General features: G+C 45.2%; 1 protein-coding gene across 4 annotated transcripts in view; it reads right to left on the bottom strand.

The window, feature by feature from the left end:
* Positions 1 to 24,215, bottom strand: part of LOC119647214 (ras-GEF domain-containing family member 1B) — a 1,018,095-nt gene that overhangs the window by 384,986 nt on the left and 608,894 nt on the right. The gene's annotated exons all lie outside the window — the stretch shown is intronic.

Raw genomic sequence — 24,215 nt, forward strand, 5'->3', positions numbered from 1 at the left:
GAAAACAAGTCGGGAAACCGTATGCTGGGCGCTTCGGGTGCGAAAAGCTTTGTTTGTTTCTTATAAGAGTATAAACTACCTCATTTGCACTTAGCCCATAATGTATATGCATTTTGAATGTCAGACTCACTTGAGTGTGATATTGATATTTAGTTGCAGTAAATTTACACGGTAAAGACAACTTTAAGTTATCGTAACCTTGTTAGTAATAGTACGATTTTGATCAAAATTGGGGATAACATGCTTCATACTATAATCTATATTGTTTCTTTTATATCTCTAGGATAAACATAAGGGGGGTTTCTGGTTGATTTAAATGTAATAATATACTATCATTAACTTAATTTGAGCAGACATCGATATGGAAAGTATTTTGAGGCCTGGACACTGTATAGAGGCAGCTTCATGATTTTTTCTAGATTTTTCGGTTGGTTAGTCTCTGAGACCGCACTCCTTGCCTTTCCAAAGAATGTCAAAACTAAGACTGGTATCGAAAAATACTAATCAAGACCTTCGCGTGGTATGTGCAAGCCACCTTCTGTGAATTATGGAGGAGACATTTCATTTAATAGTCTCTACGTCTATAACCAGAGAAAAAATATAGCTGATAGATGAATCAATATCCTATAGACCTATCTATTTTCTGAATATAATAACAAGATCCTCGAGCGGGTAGTCTATAACCGACTATATCCAATAATTGATAGTGGCGGTTATTTATCACATAAGCATTTTGGCTTCCGGAATGCTCGCTCAGCGGTTGATGCTACCAAACTCGTTCTTGAACTAGCCAGAAAAGACGAGGGGTCGAAGATCTATGATACAAAAGCAGGAGTCCGCAGGGGTCTGTTCTTAGTCCTCTGCTATAGAACTTAATATATGATGGGCTTTTACGGCTCTCAGTAGCTAAGCAAGCCGCTGTCGTCAGATTAGCAGAAGACTTTGAAGAGGTCATGGCATGCAATCACCCCGACGAAGTAGAGATCTTTGAAGGAGTCTATACGGACGATCGAGTCTTAGCTTAAGCTTGCCGAACGTATGAAATTAGTGTTCTCTACGAAACGGAAACCAAAAACTATTTAAATTTGCATCGGAGCACATATTATTAACTTTCAGCCATCGCTAAAATACCTTGAAGTAACATTCCAAGCTGAGCTTTAAATCCCACTTAAAGCTTACTGTCCAGAAAGCGACGTCTATCAGCTCAACACTGGCAAGCATGCTCCTAAATATAGGCGGCACTAAACACAGCCGACGAATACTTTCATTACTTTCAATGTGGGCTTCAGCGAGAAAAATCGAAGAAAATCGCAGACAGCTTCAAGTTGCATATTGGCTAAGCGCTCTCCGAACTTATCTGCCGATGGCTGAAATGTAATTTTCATAAAGGTAGAATTTCAACCTCATCCCCAGAGGGGGTGGAAAGTTTACGGAGGAGGAAGAAGAGGAATTCGTTGCGCCCATCGCCATTACAATGTTATGGCCATTCAAAATGGGGTTCCTTTTACTTCAGCATCATCAAGTTGAATTTTCAAGGTTATCCCACGAGGAGGGCAATTGGGGAGAAAGGTTTTCTTTTTCTAATCTCGTTAAAGGACAGCGGCAGTCATCATCCCTTTAACCGATAAGGTTTAATTTTGAGCTCTATTTCCGCAGTGATCAAGGATGTCGTCTCTCTCGAATTCCACCCGTCTAATGGGGGGTATTTTGCTATCATCATGGTAAAGTTGAGTTTGCCAACCATACCCCTGGACAGTAAGAGTGTAAAGAGGATATATAGAAGGAAAAATATATCCCTCCTTTCCACTTCTCCTAAAGTTACGGCACCTCGAAAAAGGGCTAGTTTCGAATCATAAATAAGCTGTTAGAGTAATTATCGCCCCCATGTGGAATTGAGGTTACAAAGGAGGCCACTCACTTATCCTCCTATCCCTCCCGATAACAATGCAGATAGATGCAATACCATTTCAATAGGATGTTACTCATACCGTTTCCAACTTCTAACTAAAGTTTGAACAAAATTTCACTAAGTGTATGGAAATGCAATTGCACAATGCAACGTTGCGCATCGCTCCATTGCGCAATTTGTTTGACAGTGTATGGGCCCTATAAGAGTCCGGCATGCATATCCGCGATTCCAGATGCGTATCCATGATTAGATTTCCCCCATTCAAAAACAAGTCGAAATATCGACAGCTGGCGCTTCGGGTATAAAGGTTTTGTGTTGATTTTATGTGAGAAGCATAAAGCTAAAAAAATAAAATACTCTTTCATATTTTTTTCAATCTATTATGCAAGAAATACCTACATATTACAGACGTAGATATTATACTCACCCTAAACAAACAAACAAGTGTCCGGATAGCTCAAGTGGTTAGAGCGCTGGGCTGTTGTAGCGAAAGGTCGCGGTTCAAATCTCACTGGTGGCAGAGGGATTTGTTATTGTGATTGGATGTCGGACACCAGTCGACTCAGCTGTAAATGAGCACCTGAGTTAAATCAGGGTAATAATCTCCGGCGAGTGCAATGCTGACCACATTGCCTCCTACAGTTTACTGTAGTGTACCGTTACGGTCTTGAATGAAGTGTTCCAACACACTTCATGGCCCTGATCCAATATGGATTGTTGCGCCAACGATTATTATTATTAAACAAACAAACGTTGCCTATTACCGAATACTATACTTATACATGCACGTATATAAATTGATCGTACAAATATTTCCGATTTACTTCCTGCGTAAAAGTATACAGTGTAAATATATTTACCTGAATTAGGCACTACCCCAAAGCCTCATCTACATATGCATATAAATGCATACATATGTTTGGATGGAGTAATTGTTATTGATATAGAAATCCAATATGGATTGTTACGCCAACGATTATTATTATTAAACAAACAAACGTTGCCTATTACCGAATACTATACTTATACATGCACGTATATAAATTGATCGTACAAATATTTCCGATTTACTTCCTGCGTAAAAGTATACAGTGTAAATATATTTACCTGAATTAGGCACTACCCCAAAGCCTCATCTACATATGCATATAAATGCATACATATGTTTGGATGGAGTAATTGTTATTGATATAGAAATAATTAAAAAACTAACATGAAACGTTTCTCTGCAATCTCCCATTTATGTGAGCGCACTTTGTTGTGGTATCGACGAATTGATATGTTATGATAACATCCTACACGTTTTCGAATGCATACAAAACCGCCTTTTTAAGGCGTCTTGAGCATTCCAGCAAAGGAAACCAAAAGTTCAGGGTGGTGAAAACATGTGCCCAAAGTGGCAGGGGAAGCGAAGCCGAATAAGAACAAGTCGGGAAGTTGGAAGCTTCGGGTATGAAAAATTTTGTGTATTTCTTTTTTAAAGACATTTGGGTGTGTATTTGTCCCATTAGTACGTAGCACGTAATATATATGAACATTAAGTGAGAGTACTTATTTTCGGGTGATATAGACATTTAAAGTCTTGAAATCTTGAAAGAAGCAACAAATTTGACCTATTATTAATACTTTGTCAGTAATATTACGATTTCTACCAAACTTGGTAGGATGATGCTCTATATTATAGGCTACATTGCTGCGTAGAGCTAGGATAAACTTAACGGGGGTTTTGCAGCCGAGTACTAAAAATTATAGTAATATACTATTATTAACTTTATTTGAGCGGATATCGGTATGGAGGGTATTTCGGAGCCTAGGTTTTTCAACTGAGTAGTTTCTAAGAATGGGTCCGTTGAAGAAATAATCGCTTTTGACCCCCGCACTCCCCACCTTCCCAAAAAATATCAGAACTAACAATAGCTTCGGAGAGTGCTAATCAAGATCATTCATTTGATACCCCACATAACTATGTTTGGGGGAAAAAAAATTTACACAACCTTTTTGCGTGTTTGGAGCTTAGCCCTCTTAAATTCCACGCAGAATGATGTAACTCACTAAAAACGCGAGCGCCCACATTTCCCACTTTTCCACTAAATTTGGTGTCAATCGCTATAACAGACTCCGAGAAAAATGCGTGTGACAGACAGTATGCCGCTTTTAAAAAGGTTTTGTTTTACACAAGATCGTAACAAAAACTGTGCTTGGACTAAGGTCGTAAACAAGAAAAGGAACACGAAACCAAAGATGCGGATTCACCCAGAGGCAATCGTGATCCCCAGCAAAGGAAATCTATTGTATGCGGAGATACTGGAAAAGGTGAAATCTGACCCCGACCTAAAAGACCGGCGGAAATGTCAGCAAAATCCGGAAAACCCTGAAAGAGGATTTCATGTTTGAGCTCACCATCCAGAGTGGGAAAAACTGAAGACCTTGTAACCAAGTTATAAACTCACTTAGAGAGAATGTCCCAGTTCGTTCCCAAAAGCATGAGATCTATATAAAGTGCAGGGATCTCGATGTCACAATATCCAGAGAAGAGATCTGCAGTTCCTTGAAGCAACAATTCAAGTTGGAGGAATTCGGGAAAGAATCTATCGTAAGCCGAAGAAACGCTTATGGTGGTATTCAAACGGTCACAATGCAACTTCTAGGCAGCACAGAAGTTGTTGGGCGTGGGGAGGATTCGGACTGGATGGGTTGTTTGCCGACTAAGGTAACAGATTTCTCTAAAGAGGTGCTGCGTCAGCGGCGTCGATCCCTAAGGGCATTTTGTATGAATTAAAGGAGGGACGGGATAATCGGCATATTGTCCGGAATTTAGGAAAGTGTTAACTGTAGTGAAAAAATGAGGTTAATGCAAATAAAACTCAATCGTTGTAGGGTCGCATAAGATTGCTATTATGAGTGAACCATAGAGAAACCTTGAGGGTGATGTATGGGTCACAGATTTGACTGATTGAGTGGCGTTATGGACGTGCAGTCGACAAGGCATACAATTCAGGATGAATCAGTCGACTAGTGGCTTTGTGGCGAAAATAAGCGGTATATTCATATACAGCCGCTACGCCCCACCGAGTCTCACACTGCCTGAGCTTGAAGACAAGCCCGGAGTCACAGGGCAGAAGACATACACTCCGGAAGCCGAAATCCAAAAGAACACCAGGAGGGCCTGCAAGGGGGATGATGAGAAAACATTCATGGAGGGGTGGCTAGACTTGCTAACAAAGCAGGTACGTAAAGCATATCTAAAGCATGCGACGTCTCGATCCTCATTCCCCACAACATCATCATCAACGGCGCAACAACCGGTATCCGGTCTATAATAATAATAATCGTTGGCGCAACAATCCATATTGGATCAAGGCCTTGAAGTGTGTTAGAGCACTTCATTCAAGACCGTAACGGTACACCACAGTACACTGTGGGAGGCAATGTGGTCAGCATTGCGCTCGCCCGAGATTATTACCCTGATTTGACTCAGGTACTCATTCACAGCTGAGTCGACTGGTGTCCGACCTCCAATCATGATAACAAATTCCTCTGCCCCCAGCGAGATTTGAACCGCGACCTTCCGCTACGACAGCCCAGCGCTCTAACCACTTGAGCCATCCGGACACATCCGGTCTAGGTCTGCCTTAATAAGGAACTCCAGACATCCCGGTTTTGCGCCGAGGTCCACCAATTCGATGTCCCTAAAAGCTGTCTAGCGTCCTGACCTACGCCATCGCTCCATCTTAGGCAGGGTCTGCCTCGTCTTCTTTTTCCACCATATATATTGCTCTTATAGACTTCCCGGGCTGGATCGTCCTCATCCATACGGATTAAGTGACCCGCCCACCGTAACCTATTGAGGCGGATTTTATCCACAACCGGACGGTCATGGTATCGCTCATAGATTTCGTCGTTATGTAGGCTACGGAATCGTCCATCCCCATGTAAGGGGCCAAAAATTCTTCGGAGAATTCTTCTCTCCAAGGCGGCCAAGAGTTCGCAATTTTTCTTGCTAAGAACCCAAGTCTCCAAGGAATACATGAGGACTGGCAAGGTCATTGTTTTGTACAGTAAGAGCTTTGACCCTATGGAGAGACGTTTCGAGCGGAACAGTTTTTGTAAGCTGAAATAGGCTCTGTTGGCTGACAACAACCGTGCGCGGATTTCATCATCGTAGTTGTTATCGGTTGTGATTTTCGACCCTCGAAAGGAGAAATCATTCCTCACAAGAAGACCCAATTATTGGTGGAATAATGAACTTGTCATCCTTCGACCGCAGGAGCCTCAAGCTCGCCATCCAGCGGAGTAAGAGGGGATATTTTAAGGAGCGCTAAGCAGCGGAAGGGGTTATGCCACCGAATATTGTGTGGTGGTGACCACTTCCAAGCCGGCCAGCAACTATGATACTTGGAAGTGATGATAGACGGAAAAGTCAATTTTAAGTAGCACAGTGAGAATACTTGCGAAAAAGCATCCACTAGTATGGGAATAATGCGGACTGACATCCTGGTAAACACGTCTACCTCTCCTTTATCACAAGGGAAGAAAGCCGACAGGGAGAGATCCATAATATTTTGTAGTTGGTAAAAATCCCACACTCTGGCTTGCCTAAACCAGAGTCTTTTTAAGATTTATACCTCCTTAAAACGGAAGCTGGGAGCATTGGGTATAAAGGTTTTGTGTTCACCTTAGGTGAAAAAATCTATGCACGATTTTCCATTCGTACAAGAATACAAAACATTCTGTCATAATTAGCCACACCCGAAGATACACATACACATATACATATCAACGACATAAATACTGTCTTCATTCTAAATAAACAAGCATTGCTTATTACCGCATTGATAAATTGAACTAACCCATCCTAATTGGTTACTACCCGCAAGTTTTATTAGACATGCATATACATACACATACACACTCTCTGGAGTAATTGACACCGATATGCAAAGAACTAAAAAAAAAGCTAAAAAAACCAAAATGTCTCCATGAACCCCGCCGTTCATATAAGTTCACTTTATATGATGATGACGTCTTACATGGCTTGAAGTGCAATAAATTTACCTAAAATCCGAAATGTTCGCCTTCAATATCTTTGTTAATAATAGTTGGATTGCGTTCAGACTTTATAGCATTATTTCCTATACTATCGCCTATGCTGCTGGGTTTCCCGGTAAATTTCTAAAACATGGTAATATATATCATAGTATATAGTATTAATTGTGGAGATATCGGGCCGGGTATATTTTGAGGCCCCGATTTCATATAGATGCATCACTATGATTTTTTCAGACTTTTTGGTGGAGCAGGTTCTGAGAATGAGCCCTTTCTGGGGCACACATTTTGAGCCATATCTCCTCTACGCTTCTTCCAATATAAGAAATGAGATTAGTTTCGGAAAGTGCTAATCGAGCACATTTGATACACCACATGATTATATTCGATGAAAAAAAAATTTAGACCCCCTTTTCGCATGTCTGGGCAACCCCCTTCAAACTGAACACAAAACGCCGCATGTAAAGGGGCGCACAGACCACATGTTCTCATCAAATTTCGTGAATAGCAGTTCAGCTGTTGTGACAGACGGACAGGCGTACAGTGGACAGACGGACCTGTGAGGAGTGGCCAGATCTCCCATCAGGCGCGACCCCAGCTAGCGGATTGGGGCATACCCATTGATGTGTAAATATTTGTTGAAGCACTTTTCTTTTCTGACTGTGCATGGGCTAGTGTTTGCTCATCTCTGGTGCGCGGACCAAAATGGCTATGGGAAGGATACCTAGAACATAAAACCACCATAGAAGACGAGAGGAGTAAACTTACGGTGCAGGGGCTCGGAACCCCAGTACCGGCCGGTTTTTTGAGTGAGCAGGCAGGCTCTCGGACGGATCGTTGGACGACAAAAACTGTGACAAACCCACCGCATACGTTCAAGATGCGCGACAGCAGGAGGTGCTCCAGGAACAAGAAAAGGATCCTTTCAAAAGAAGCTCATCAACTTTGAGATCTCCACCAATGCTAAAGACGATAAAGGATAAAGTACAGGCAAGATCAATGACCACCAAAAGCGAAACAGCGTATAAAAGGAGTAACCCTGTCGGGGCTTATAGGGAGCGGAGTCCCGATCCGGAGCAATTACCCTTTATCCAGTTTGGGGAAAATAGTTGAGCTGTCCGAATTCATCAAGGACAAGCACAACGTGCACCAAGCCATAAAGAATATGGTGAGGGCTATTAGAGTCCTCTATAATAGATCACAGATGCAGGAAAAGAATACTAAGGATACGCCGAACCTCGTTGCACCAATAGTGTCACAAGCGCCCCAAGTGACACCTAACCGTACTACCATCGAAACACGGCGAAATAAACGAGTACGGGAAAAAGAGGGGGATCCTTTAAATAATCAGCAGGCGCCTAAGAGAAAAAAAGGCGGACAGGAAACTCTGAAAACCAGCACCAATAGCTCTGAAGGAGGAAAGCGCACAGCGAATTTAGCAAAGTCGACCAGCGTTGTGAAGCCCAAGACAAACGGAAACGACGATGGACTAAGGTTACTAGCAAAAAAACCAAAGGAAAAGCGATCCAAGCGGAAATGTGAATCGAATCCGAAGAACCCAGAAGGGGGATCTCATGTTCGAGCTGGAAAGATCCAGCGTGGGCAAGGCTGATGACTTTCGCACTCGGGTGAAGGACTCAAACATGAGATCTATATACAATGTAAGGATCTCGATGAAATAACATCGAAAGCAGAAAGTTGTGCTGCTCTGAAGGAGCAATTCAAGTTGGAAGAACTTGCCGGGGAGTCTGTTGTGAGTTTACGGAAAGCCTATGGCGGTACTCAAACGCCCACAATACGAGTACCAGCGGAGACAGCGCAAAAGTTGTTGGAGTCCGGAAAAGCTCCGATTGGATGGGTTGTCTGCCGTTTAAGAGAACAGACTTCACTAAAGAGGTGCTTTAAATGCCCTATCTTTGGGCACTTCGCGAAGGCATGCACCAGCAGCATTGATCGATCTGATCGATGCAGAAGGTGTGGGGAGAAGGGCCATATTGCCAGGGAGTGCAATAGGGACCCCAAATGCCTATTGTGCGAGGTAAAAGAGGGACAGGATAACCGGCATATTGCCGGAAGTAGTAAATGTCCCGAATTTAGAAAGGCGCTCACTGCAATGAAAAAATGAGGTTTATTCAAATAAACCTCAATCAATGCAGGGTCGCTCAGGATTTACTTGAGCAGACCACGTTCGAATCTGAGATGGAAATCGCCATCATTAGTGAGCCGTACAGAAACCGTTACGGTGGCATATGGGTTCGATTGGTGGAGCGGCGATATAGGCTTGCGGTCGACAGTCCATACAATGCACTGCAAGTCATGCAGCCTTTGTGTGGGCAAAAATAAGTGGTGTATATGTATACAGCTGCTATGCCCCACCAAGTTTGACACTGCCTGAATTCGAGCAAATGCTTGATAATATTGTTCTCGACGCGAGGGGACGAAGTCCAAAGGTGATTGCTGGTGATTTCAACGCTTGGGCCCTTGAGGGGATAGCAGAGAATCAAATGCCAGGGGGCGCAGCTTATTAGAAGCTTTTGCGCAGATGGACATAGTTTTGGCTAACGAAGATGCTGAAAACACCTTTCGGAACAGTGGGAACGCGACACCCACGGCGATCACCAGGCGATCTTCTTTGAGACATGTATCAGCCACAGGGCAAAGACCCATCATGCCCGAAACCGAAAAAGATTTCAGGGTGGTCTGCAAAAACTTTGGATGAACAGACCTTCATAGAGGTGTGGTTGTATCAAGCTGATAAAGCAGGCGCCTCTATGGAAAGAGCCGTCCATGTGGCCCAATGCATCGCCAAAGCATGTGATGCGTTCATGCCTAGAAGGTGTTCATTCCCCAGTAGAAGACCAAACTACTGGTGGAATGGTATACTGGCTGGTCTTCGATCAGCCTGCCACCAAGCCAGAAGAGCGGCTCAGAGGGCAGTAGGTAGAGTCGACAAGCAGCCCGCAAAACCTCAAGCTCGCCATCCAGCGAAGCAACAGGAAATGCTTTAAGGAGCTCTGCTCAGAAGCGGACGTAAACCCGTGGGGGAGTGCCTACAGAATCGTGATGGGACGATTCAGAGGCTGCTCATCTCCGCAGATCACGTGTCCCACCCTCTTGCTGCTTCCGGAGGAAGCCACAGTGGTGGGTTACGCTGACGACATAGCGCTGGTTGTTGTCGCAAAGCAGCTCGAAGATGCTGAGTTATACTCAAGCGAAGCAATCGGTGCTGTTAAAAGTTCGCTAAAGAGCTCTGGTTTGACACTTGCCAAGGAAGAAACGGAAGCGGTCCTCATCACTAAGCGCCGGAAGAGAAATTAGGCCTGTATTAAAATCGGAAATCATATCATCACTTCCAAGCTGACCATCAAATATTTGGGGGTGGTGATAGACAGCCAGACAGCTTTTAGGGATATCGAATTGGTGGACCTCGGCGCAAAAGCGGGATGTCTGGAGTTCCTTATTAAGGCAGGCCTAGACGGGATACCGGTTGTTGCGCTGTTGATGATGATAGACGGCAAGCTCAGCTATAAGCAACACATGCAATATATTTGCGGTAAATTATTCACTGCTAGTATGGCCCTGGCGAGGATGATGCCAAACGTGGGAGGGCTACGGCATACCTTTTGGTTGCTTATAACCAGGGTGGTGACCTCGATCATGCTCCATGCAACTCCAATTTAGAGGGAGGCGTTGCGGATGGCAGTTAACACTAGCAAACTGAATGCAGTCTACAGGAGGATAGCCCGGAGGGTATTCTCTGCCTTCAGGACTGTCTCAGATGATGCACCATTCGTCATCTCTGGCATGATGCCAATTGACATCTTGGCAGATGAGATGCCAAACATATACAATGCGAAACCCACCTCTTCCTCATTGCGAACGAAGAAGACTGAGAGGGAGAGATCCATAGATGGCCAGAGCGGTGGGAACGCTCGGGAAAGGGTCGGTGGATTCACAGGCTCATTCCTGCCATCAAGGAGTGATTGGAGAGACGACACGGTGAGATTAATTATAATCTCACCGAGTTTCCCACGGGGCACGGAGGATATCTCCAACACCTTCACAGGTTTAAATTGGAGACCTTACCCGATTGTCCAAATTGCGATGGAGTCCCAGAGGACCCAGAGCATGAATTCTTCCACTGTCCGAGATTAGTGGAAGAAAGGAAGAATCTAGAGGAGACTCTAGGAGAGGTGCTGGTACCAGAAAATCTGGTGGCGAAAATGCTACCACATCAAGAGAATTGGGATGCGGTCAACTCCATGATCGCATCTACCCAAAATAAATTGCGAAAAGCAGAGGAGAGGATAAAACGCGATCACGTGCCCCGCGTATAGAAAAAAGGTGAATAAGCTAGGGTGAGCTGACTCCGCCCCGTGATGTAATACCTTATGGTGGTTCCGCGGGGCAGGGAAGAAGTCGGGGGTGATTTTAGTGGGTAAAAATCTCACACGCTGGTGTATTCAGACCAGTGCCTTTTGAAGATTTCCACCTCCTCCCACAAAAAAAAAACGACGGACAGACAGACAGACGGAATTTCTGGCGAAGATTGGTATTCAATATTTACAAGAACGGAGGCTTTGGTATGACACCGATGATGGACCCCAGGAGTACGTTGTTTCCGCGGGTGTCCCACAGGGCTCCGTGCTGGGCCCACTGCTGTGGAGCATCATGTACAACGATGTTCTTAATCTTCCCCTTCCGGAGGAAGCGACAGTGGTGGGCTACACCGATGATATAGAGCTGGTTGTTGTCGCAAAGCATCTCGAAGAAGCTGAGTTATACTCATGCAAAGCGATCAGTGCTGTTAAGGGTTGGCTAGAGACTTCTGGTCTGACATTTGTGAAGGAAAAAGCGGAAGCGATCCTCATCACCAAGCGACGTAAAAGAAATTTTGCCCGTATTCAAATTGGGAATCATAACATCACTTCTAAGTCTGCCATTAAATACTTGGGAGTGATGGTAGACGGGAAGCTTAGCCATAAGCCACACGTGCAGTATGTTTATGAATTTCCACTGCGAGTGGGCCCTGGCAAGAATGATGCCGAACGTGGCAAGGCCACGGCATCCTTCCAGGTTGCTATAGCTAGGGTAGTGTGTTCCATCCTGGTCTATGCAGCTCCAGTTTGGGAAAAGGCATTGCAGGTTACATTTAACGCTAACAAACTGTGTTGAGTCTACAGAACAACAGCCCTAAGGGTGTGATCGACATTCAGGACTGTCTCAGATGATGCTGCATTCGTCATTTCTGGAATGATGCAGATAAGATTATGAATATATATAATATAATGCGAAGCCTATCTCTCCTTTACCGCAGACGAAGAATTCCGAAAGGGAGAGGTCGATAAATAGATGGCAAGAGCGTTGGGAACACTTGTGAAAGGATCGGTGGACACTCAGAATCATCCTTACCATCAAGAAGTGGTTGGAAAGACGGCATGGTGAGATTAATTATAATCTTACTCAGTTTCTCACGGGGCATGGAGGATATCGCCAGTACCTGTTCAGGTTTAAACTAGATACCTCACCCGATTGTCTAAACTGTGACGGAGTCTCAGAGGAGAGAGTATGTGTTCTTCCACTGTCCAAGTTTTGTGGAGGAAAGCAAGAACCTAGAGGAGACTCTAGGAGAGGTGCTCGTACCAGAGAATCTGGTGCGAAGAATGTTAGCATGTCAGGAAGACTAGGATGCGATCAACTCCATGGTCGTATATATCCACAGCAAGAAGAGAATAGAAGAGCGTGGTTACGTACGCCGCGTAGAGACGAAAGGGGACCAAGCTAAAATGAGCTAACTTCGCCCCGTGATGTAATACCGTACGGTGGTTCCACGAGGCTTGGGGCGAGTCGCTGGTGGTTTTAGTGGGTAAAAATCCCACACAATGGCGTGTCCAGGAAAGCGTATTTTGAGGATTTCAACCTCCTCAAAAGAGAAGACGGACGGACGAACTCATTTGGGGGGAATGTCACTGTATGAAACCAAAAACGTGATCGGTCCGATCAATGCAGAAGATGTGGGGAGAAACGCCATATTACCAAAGCGTACAATAGGGACCCTGAATGTTTATTGTGCGAAGGAAGTCAGCGGCGGATTACCAGCACATACAGGAAGCCCTGAATGCCCAAAATTTAGGAAGGCGCTGACTTAAATGAAAAAATAAGCTTTATTCAAATAAAGCTGAATCATTGTAGGATCGCTCAAGATTTACTCGAGCATATCGCCAACGAATCTGAGGTGGAAACTGCCATCATAGCGAACCCTACAGACTCGATTTGTGCGGCGATATGGGCATGTGGTCGACAAGCCATACAATGTACTGGTGGCAGACATACAGCGGCTTTGTATGGGCGAAAATAAACAGGGTATGTGTGTAAAGCTGTTACGCCCCACCAAGTCTGACAAAGTCCTAATTCGAGGAGATGCTTGACAGTATTGCTCTAAACGCAGGGGGTCGTAGTCCAAGGGTGACTGCTGGTGACTTCAATGCTTGGACCCGTGAGTGGCATAGCAGAGAGACAAATGCAAGGGGCCGCAGTCTACTAGACGCTTTCGTACAGTTGGATATAATTCTGGCTAGCGAAGGATATGTAATCACCTTTCAGAAAGGGGGGTCTGCCTCAACCGTAGACCTAACTTTTGCCAGCCCTACATTAGCACATGGTATGTTCTGCTGTGTCAGCAAGGACTACACCCACGGCGATAACCAGGCACTCTTTTTTGGGCTATGGGTGGAGTCACCGGACAGAAGACTATCATGCCCGAAACCGAGAAAGATGTCAGGCTGGTCCTCTAAAGCTCTGGATGAGATAGAGGTGTGGCTAGATCAACCTAATAAAGCAGGCGCCTCTACGGAAAGAACTGTCCAGGCAACCCAATGAATCGACCAACGGCAAAAAGAGCGCGCCTATAAGGAAGCCCGCAAAACCCTCAAGCTCGTCATTCAACGAAGCAAGAGGGGAGGAGCTCTGTCCGGAAGCGAACGTAAACCCGTGGGGGAGTAGCTTTAGCATGGCGATGGGGCAATTCAAAGGTTGATCATTTCCGCAGATCACGTGCCCTTCACTCTTATTGAAAATAATCCAAGCGCTATTTTCCTAGCAAGAGGAGGGCTCAGATAGCTTCCGATGACCTCCGAATGTGATGGCAATACCGCTAGTCACCATTGACGAGCTGTTGGAGATCTGCGCTAAAATAGGAGATAACAAAGCTCCGGGTGTATATGGCGTGTCGAGTAGGGCCCTTAAGCTTGCCGTGAAATTCAGGCCGGACATGTTCGCTGACTTGTTAGAAGCGTGCCGGTGAAATTTGACCCTGACCTGAAAGACCTAGGCGGAAATGTCAGTAAAATCTGGAGGACCTAGAAAGGAGATGCCATGTTTGAGCTGAAAGAACCCAGCGTGGGAAAAACTGACGGCTTCCGTAACCAAGTTATAAACTCACTTGAGGAGAATGTCGTGCTTCGTTCCCAAAAACATGAGATCTATATGCAGTGCAAGGATCTCGATGAGATAGCATCCAGAGAAGAGATCTGTACTGCCTTGAAGCAACAATGCAACAGTTGGAGGAATTCAGGGAAGAATCTATCGTGAGCCTGAGAAAAGCTTATGGCGGTAGTCAAACGGACACAATGTGACTGCCAGCGGAGTCAGCGCAGAAATTGTTGACCGTAGAGAAGGTTTGAATTGGGTGGATTGTTTGGACGGCGTAAACTGCAGTGAAAAAACGAGGTTAATACAAATAAATCTCAATCATTGCAGTGTCGCACAAGATCTACTTGCGCAGATCACTTACGAATCCGCGATGGAGATTGCTATCATTAACGAGCCGTACAGAAACCTTGAGGGTGGTGTATGGGTCACAGATTCGACTGGTGGATCCGCGATATGGACATGCAGTCGACAAGCCATACAATTCAGAATGTGTCAGGCGGCTAGTGGCTTTGTGTGTGCAAAAGTAAGCGGTATATTCGTATATAGCTGCTACGCTCCACCGAGCCTCACATTGTCTGAGTTTGAAGACCTGTTAGACGATCTTGTTCACGACGCAAAGGGACGAGGTCCAAAGTTGATAGCCAGTGACTTCAATGCGTGAGCTGTCGAGTGGGACTGCAAAGAGACTAACGCAGGGGGCGGTGCTTATTAGAAGCATTTACTCGGTTGGGTGTGGTTCTGGCCAACGATGGTGACGTAAACACTTATCGGAAAGTTGAGATCTAGTTCAATTGTAGATCTGACTTTTGTCAGCCCTGGAATGGCACGTAATATGTCCTGGCATGTTAGCGAGGATTTCACGTACAGCCACCACACAACCACTTTTGAACTAAGCATGGAGCCCCAAGGTAGGAGACCCGCTCCCCTGAAGCCGAAATCCAACAGAACACCAGGACAGCCTGCAAAAGCGATGGATGAGCAAACATTCATGGAAGTGTCACTAGATCTGCCTAGCAAAGCAGGCACCTCCACAGGCCTTCGATCGATTTGCCACAGAGCCCGACGAATGGCTCAGAAGGCAATAAGTAGGATCGATCAAGGGCATGCCAGTAGAGAAGCCTGCAAAAACATCAAGCTCGCCATCCAGCGGAGTAAGAGGGAATGTTTTAAGGAGCTCTGTTTGGAAGCGGACATAAATTCATGGGGTAGCGCCTATAAAAACGTGACAGGACGATTCAGAGGCCGATCATTTCCGTAGATCACGTGCCTTATGCTCTTGTTGAAAATAATCCAGGGGTTATTTCCCCAGTAAGAGGGAGGTACTCGCATCTTCCAGTGCCCCTCTGATTGTGATGTCGATTCCACCAGTCACCAGGGTCGAGATCTCTAGTCGAATAGGCGACAGCAAAGCCACGGATCTGGATGGCATATCGAATAAGGCCCTCAAACTTGCCGCCAAATGTAGACCGGATATGTTTGCGGAGCAGTTCGAAGCGTACATGTCCGAGGGTATCTTACCTGCACCATGGAAGTGGCAAAAGCTGGTGCTGCTGCTTAAGGCTAGTAGACCTTCAGGGAAACCGTCCTCCTATAGACCCATATATTTTCTAGAGACTATGGGGAAAATGTTGGAGCGGGTTATTTATAATAGATAACTCCCAGTCGTCGAGAGTCAAGGAGGCCTTTCAGATAGACAGTATGGGTTCCGTAAAGCTACATCAACTATTGATGCCATCAAAACGGTTACTGTTCAGGTCGACGAAGATCTGATGAGATGCTAAATGAAACCTCGATTGTAAAAGTGAACTGTGTACTTTATTTAATATCACACGTTTTACTGATGCATAACTGTTGCATTATCATTTTTCCTATGACGACGCATGGTTGTAGCCAACCGATGGGGTCAAACAGTTTTGAAATTTCTGACAGCAATTGCCGCTTCGTCATTTTCCCTTCCAGTTCTGTGTTCAAAGTTACTTTGAACGTGAATGGGTCCTTAACTGGATGACATCATAGACCTAGCGTTTTGATATCTTCCGTAGTATTGATATCTAGGGGCAATTGGACTTCGCGGTCATTTTCTGGAATCTTCTCAATTGCTGAGTCGTCGTTCGCGATCCATTTTCGCCATTTGAAACCTCGTTTGTTGAGTACCGTTATAAGGTCGTGTTGCAACTGACTAACTTCTTCGATGGTGGCACCACCGGACAGAACATCGTCAAAATAAAAGTCTTGTCCATATTCCAACAGTTTTTCCATCGCTTGCCACACAGAGAAAATCTGATCTGTTGCTGATTTGGCTGGCGTGAAGCCTCTTTGGTATGGGCCAATCATGTTCTGAGCATATGGGGCTATCCGGCCTAGCAAGATAGAGGAGAATATCTTATAGATGGTACTCAGCAACGTGATACCTCTATAATTGCTGCACTGCATGATATCTCCCTTTTTATGTATGAGACAAATAATGCCTCGTTGCCAATCGTCAGGCATTGATTCGCTGTCCCATACCTTGAGCACAAGTTGATGAACCACTTGGTGTAACTGGTCGCCTCCATATTTAACCAATTCGGCTGTAATTCCATCGGCTCCTGGCGACTTATGATTTTTTAGCCGATGAATTGCACGGACTGTTTCTCCTAAATTTGGTGGTGGCAGTATTTGTCCGTCGTCTTCACTTGGCGGGACCTCCAACTCGCCGATGTTCTGGTTGTTCAGTAGTTCATCAAAGTACTCAACCCATCACTCCAATATGCCCATTCTGTCGGAAATCAGATTTCCCTCTTTGTCTCGGCAGGATGAGCATCGAGGTGTATAAGGCTTCATCCTGCTGACTTGTTGATAAAATTTCCGCCTTCTATGCCTGGTGCGGTTGCTCCCTGTACTTTTCTAGTTCACAGACTTGATGGTTCTCCGAGGCTTCCTTTTTCCGTCTGTGAAGTCGCTTCTCCGCTCGACGGAGTTCGTGATAAGTCTCTGCGCGTGCCCGCGTTCTTTGAGAATGCAACATTACTCGGTATGCGGCATTCTTCCGTTCCGTTGCTAGCTTACATTCATCGACAAACCAGCCGTTCCGACTTTTTTTTGCAGTTGGGGCCAAGTATGTTTGTGGCCGTATCCATGATAACGTTCTTCAGATGATTGACAAGATCATTTGTTGATGCTTCATCTCCAGGTCCTCTGTTGACTGCGGTTATTGCGGCATCCATTTCCCTCTTATAGGTGTCGCGGAGGGTTGTGTTGTGGATGGTTTCAGTGTTCACTCTCACCTGATTGTCAGAGGGGATTCTAGGTGATATTGTTATTCGTGCTCGGAGCACCATGCCGGTGATCCGAGTCTATATTGGCGCCCTATGTGTTCTGACATTCATCAAGGCTGAGATGTGGCGGCGTTCGATCAACACGTGGTCAATTTGGTTGAAAGTGGCCCAGTCTGGAGAGGCCCACGTATGTTTGTGGACCACTTTCCGCGCAAACCAGGTACTTCCAACAACCATTTCGTGTGACCCTGCTAATTGAATAATCCGCAGTCCATAATCATTTGTTTTTTCGTGTAAGCTATGGGAGCCAACGTATCGCCTGAATACGGGCTCCTTCCCTACTTGGCTGTTAAAATCCCCAAGTATGATTTTGATATCATATCTGGGACAGGCTTCGAGGGTTCGTTCTACTGCCTCGTAGAAGGTATCCTTCTCCGACTCTGCAGTCTCGTCTGTAGGGGCGTGAACGTTTATGAGGCTTATATTTGTAAACTTGCCTCGCAAGCGCAGAGTGCATAGCCGTTCGCTTATGTTTTCAAAGCCGATAACAGCAGGTTTCTTTTTTGGCTGACTAAGAAACCTACTCCGAGCATATGGTTTACTGGATGACCGCTATAATATACGGTGTTGCGGCTCTTCTCCAGGAAACCGGTCCCTGTCCATCGCATCTCTTGTAACGCTGTTATATCAGCCCTATATTGGGACAGGGTATCGGCTAGCTACTCATCAGCTTCATCTCTGTACAGGGAGCGCACGTTCCATGAGAAAATGCGCAAATCGTTGATCCGTTGTCGTTGCCGGGTCCGTCGTTTTAAAGTTCGTCCTGTCCGAGGCTCCTGTTGTGGCTTCGTAACAAGTTGTTTTCCGTGTAGGGTTGTCAGCCCTACCCAACCCCCAACCTGGAGGACCAGTTGGTGCAATTTGTCCGGTTTTTAGGCGCTTGCTTTGACGTTATACCATTTGACGTTAAGCAATTGCGCAGTTGCCTCCGTGATAAAGCTCCGTTGGGACCCAGAATCAATCAATGCCCTGAGAAAGATAAATTGTCCGGCCGCGTCCCGTACTTGAATTCTTGCTGCAGCCACCAGAATGGTTGACTCGGCGTGCTTTTGGCGTCTGTATCGGTAACAAACGGCTTCGCCTCGATCGAAAACTCTAATGCCTTTATCGCGTCTCTATGTAGCAGCATATGGGGTTTCGTCGTAGCACAAACTTCTTTTGCATACGGTGTCCCTTCGCTGCTGGAGGGTTCTCCCTGGTGATCCTTTTGACTCATGTCGCATTCGGTCGCGTCGTTGGCCACGAGCGCTTCGATTTTTTGTTCTTGTTCGGAAAACCAAGAACTTCCAAAGTTCTGAAGCAACGAGCCAAAAAATCCATAAATACTCACAGCTTCGGAATGTCGGGTGACACCCCTTGTGATGTTTCCAATAAACGTTTCAACTCTTGATCTAGTTTCTGAACAATCGTATAAATTATCAGTAGATCCCAGTTTTCAACGTTCATGTCGATATTTTCCACACTAGCTAGAAATTCAAAGGTTACGTCTATGGTCAGCTTGATAGTTGCATCTTCTCCTTCTTTTGTTATTGGCATGCTATAGAATTTATAGAAATAATTCCGAGCGATCATCCTTGTGTTTTCAAAGCGTTTTCGTAAGAGTTCCCATGCTTTTTGATAGTTATCGTTGCTGACCTCCTGATGTTGTACTACCCTGGCAGCCTTCCCTTGCAAATGAGTTCTTAGCTACTTCATCTTCTCTACAGGAGAGAGTCTTCGTTGATATCCACCATAGACTTGAAAAGGTCGTTGAAAGTTCACCATTAACCACTATACATCTTGAATTTGTTGATCCCTGTCTGGAAGCAGGTGAGGAGGTTCATGTAGATGTCCTCCGTCAGCCCATACTCCTTTGAAAATTCTTCCTGTTGATCCGAAGTAGGTTTTGTCTTGGATATTACCACAGAGTGTAATTGCATGCATGGAGCCCACAATTTTTTAAGCCATGCCAACCTTCCTTGGAGGTACCCTAGTAAATGACGCTCCTGTCTGTCCTTCCGAAAATTGCGACTCAGTTTGGCGATGCTCACAAAATTGTTCCGTTGGAGTGTTTATGGCATTTTCGCTTGCATTTACACTTGCACTAAAGATAACAAAGGGATAAAATAATCAGCAATTCTATATATCAGTGGAAGTCACAAATTCGTCTGCACCAAATTATTTGGATAATAATTTAACGGTGGATTACTTTCTCTGATATCCGGCTCGACGGACCAAAAATGTTTGTTACATATATCTTCCGAAACAAAACTGGCTTCAGTGCGACGAAGACCTGATGAGATGCTCAATGAAACTACGATCGTTAAACTGAACTGTGTACTATATTTAATATCAGATATGTACAATTCTACACCATTCTAGATGAGCCGGAACTTATAAGTGTAACGTAAACAAATCAATACGGAAATATTTCTGACCTGGCACAATTATGTACAATTGACTGCGCACATTCCTAAACAATATACAAGTTAAATATGCAATATGCCACTGTAATATTATAAATTGGTTATACAAACATTTAATTAAAGCATCACACAATCGTACAAACAAATAATATACAAATTAAGTGTACGAAAACATACATTACATATTAAGCATTACGTAATGGTACACACCTCGAAGATGCTGAGTTGTACTCCAGCGGAGTGATCAGTGTTTTAAGGCGTGCTTAGAAAGTGCTGGACTGACACTCGCGGAGGAAAAGACGGAAGCGGTCCTCACCACTAAGCGCCGCAGGAAAAATTACGCCTGCATTAGAATTGGAAATCGTACCATCACTTCCAAGCCAGCCATTAAATACTTGGCGGTGACGGTAGACGGAAAACTCAATTTTAAGCAGCACATAGAGCATACTTGCGAAAAAGCATTAACCACTAGTATGGCCCTGGCCCGGATCATGTCGAACGTAGAAGGACCGCGGCATACTTGCAGGCGACTCCCAACCAGGGTGGTGAGTTCTATCATGCTGTATGCAATCCCAGTTTGAGGAAAAACGCTGCATATTTTAGGCAATGCACATAAGCTGAGTACGGTTTACAGAAGAACAGCTCTAAGGGTGTGTTCCGCCTTCAGGACCATCGCAGACGATGCAGCGTTCGTCATCTCGGGAACGATGCTGATTGACATTCCGGCAACCGAAATGATGAACATTTATAACGCCAGGTTCATCTCCCCCTTATCGCAGGTGAAAAAAGCCGAAAGGGAGAGATGCATAAACAGATGGGAATAGCAATGGGACCAGTCAGAAAAGGGTCGTTGGACTTACAGGTTGATTTCTTCCATCGGGGAGTGGCTGGAGAGAAAGCATGAGGAGATCAATTACAATCTCATCCAGTTTCTTATGGGCCATGGAGGATACCGTCAATACTTGTACAGGTTTAAATTGGACACCTCGCCTAATTGTCCAAACTGCGACGGGGTCCCAGATGACCTAGCACAAGTATTCTTTCAATATCCAAGGTTCGTGGAAGAAAGGAGGAACGTAGAGGAAACTTTAGGTGAAGTGCTCCCACTAGAAAATTTTGTCCGGAGAATGGTAGCTTGCCATGAGGACTGGGATGCGATCAATTTCATGATCGTAGTAATCCAGGATAAACTGCGAAAGCAGAAGAAGTGCAGAAGGCGCGGTTACCAACCCGCCGGTAGACGGAAGGAGACCTAACTAAAGTAAGCTAACTCCGCCCCGCGATGGAATACCTGAAGGTGGTTCCACAGGGTATGGGGAAGTCAGGGGTGGTTTGATTGGGTCAAAATCCCACCCTCAGGCGTGCCTAGGCCAGAGTTTTTTGAAGATTTCCACCTCCTTAAAAAAAACGAAAGACAGACAGCCGGATACTCCTATGAGGATCCAGATCACCCATCAGGTACGATCCCGGTTGGCGAATTGAGCAATACCTTATGGTGGAGTGATGAATTCGCCACGCGCGGAAGTGCGAATCGAGTTGACGAAGATATTAGTGGCCAAAATCGTGGAAACAGCGGCATCAGCTCCAATCGGTCCAAGGGAGGTAAAGCTCTAGAAAGGAACCAAGGAAGCATGAGCCAAGGTTGGCGGAAAGAAAATGCGACACATAAAAAATATTACAGCCTGAATTGATTATCATCTCGAAGAAAGGTGATATTACTTATGCCGATATCCTCAGGAAGGTCAAATCTGATTCTGAGCGGACAGAAAACGTCAATTTCCTCGGCAAGGTGGAGAAGTCCTTGGGAGAAGAGGCACAAGTACGGGCCAGGAAGCAAGAGATTGTTATACAGTGTAAGGACATTGATGAAATCACGAGCAAGGAGGAAATCCATCTTCTTCTTCTTTTTCTTCAGCCTTTGTCCCGTTCACAAGCGGGGTCGGCTCGTCGTGATCGGCTTCGCCATTTGGCTCTATCGAATGCCTGATCCGGGTGCAATCTCGAGGCTTTCAAATCCCCATCCAGCGTATCAAGCCACCGTTGCTTAGGTCTGCCTTTTGGTCCTTTACCATCGACTTCGATGTTCAGACCAATCTTGCAAGTGAATTCTCGTTTGCACGAATTCCGTGACCATACCATCGAAGACGCCTCTCTCGCAACTTTTCCACGATCGGTGCAACCCCATAATGATCGCGGATATTCTCATTTCGGATGTGATCTAATCGTGTGACGCCACTAGTCCAACGTAGCATCTTCGTCTCCATTACCGCAAGACGCCGTTCATTGTCTTTTATGGTCGGCCAACACTCAGAACCATAGAGAGCGACTGGACGGACGACATTGCGGTAAATTTTAGATTTGAGACGTTCGTTGATACGTCGATCACAAAGGAACGCCACTTCATCCAGGTTGCGTTAATGTGTGAAGCAATTTCATAACGCAGCTCTCCATTGGCTGATAGCGTTGACCCGAGGTATTTAAATCGCTCAGTTCTGGGCAAATCACTGCCGCTGATAGTGATTGTGCCTCTTTCATGGGTTTCGGTCGTCAAAAATTCAGTTTTGTTTAAATTCAATCTGAGACTGTGTTGCATGAGGCGATCATTCCATTTTTGAACAAGTTGCTCGAGATCATTTTTGCTATCAGATGCTAGGAAAACATCATCTGCATAAAGCAGTGTGTAGGGCGCTGGACGTTGGATATCCCGTGTGACGGTGTCCATAACAAGAACAAGAGGAGTGGTGAGAGGGCACTTCCTTGATGAACTCCAACAGAGACGCTAAGCGGTTTTGATACACCCGCCATACTTCGAACTTTGCTTTTCGGATCGTGGTAGAGCAATTGAAGCCAGCGCACGAGTTCTTCTGGCACGAAGTGTTGTCGTAAAGCATACCAGTTGAGTTCGTGTGGTAGAAGGTCAAACGCTTTCTCTAGATCCAGAAAGGCAATGTAAAGAGGGCGATGCTTCTCACGGTGTTTCTCCATGAGTAACCGCGCAGCGTGTATTGCGTCAGTAGTTCCGCAGTTCTTGACAAATCCGGCTTGATTCACGGTTATTTCAACGATTTCGCGAATACAGTTGTCGAGAATGCGTTCAAAAATCTTCATGGTATGGGAAAGTAACCGGATCGGACGGTAATTTGAACATTTTGCTGGATTACCTTTCTTTTTCCATATTGGAACAGTGGTACTTTCTTGCCAGTCAGATGGTGTTCTTCCTTCCTGAATAACCCGGTTAAAGAATTCACTGAGCCACAGTGTTGGCTCCCAGCTCTTCGCTTTCCAGAGCTCAGATGCGATGTCGTCAGGTCCTGTTGCTTTCCCCGATTTCATTTGTTTTATTGCCTCCTCGACTTCAGTTGCGTTGACTGGTGGAACTGCTCCAAATGTCGGCAATGATTGTGGAAGTGCAGGATGAGCAAATTCTTCAGTTGAAATCTGCTCGAAATATTCTCGCCATCTATCCGTTGCAGCTCGACGGTTGGTAAGCAAAGTACCGTTCTTGTCATTAACACAACAGAAGTGTTCGATATCCTGTGTGCGTTCATCACGGCTTTTAGCAAGTCGATACAGATCTCTCTCGCCATCCCGAGTGTCCAGTTTATCGTAAAGATTTTTGAAATTGTTCGCTCGGGTGACAGCGACCGCTTTCTTTGCTTCCCGGTTGGCATTCTTATAAATTTGCCAATTAGCAATCCAGGTTGCGTTAATGTGTGAAGCAATTTCATAACGCAGCTCTCCATTGGCTGATAGCGTTGACCCGAGGTATTTAAATCGCTCAGTTCTGGGCAAATCACTGCCGCTGATAGTGATTGTGCCTCTTTCATGGGTTTCGGTCGTCAAAAATTCAGTTTTGTTTAAATTCAATCTGAGACCGTGTTGCATGAGGCGATCATTCCATTTTTGAACAAGTTGCTCGAGATCATTTTTGCTATCAGATGCTAGGAAAACATCATCTGCATAAAGCAGTGTGTAGGGCGCTGGACGTTGGATATCCCGTGTGACGGTGTCCATAACAAGAACAAGAGGAGTGGTGAGAGGGCACTTCCTTGATGAACTCCAACAGAGACGCTAAGCGGTTTTGATACACCCGCCATACTTCGAACT

This window comes from Hermetia illucens, chromosome 1 (genome assembly GCF_905115235.1).
Source record: "Hermetia illucens chromosome 1, iHerIll2.2.curated.20191125, whole genome shotgun sequence".
Taxonomy (NCBI): Eukaryota; Metazoa; Arthropoda; class Insecta; order Diptera; family Stratiomyidae; genus Hermetia; species Hermetia illucens.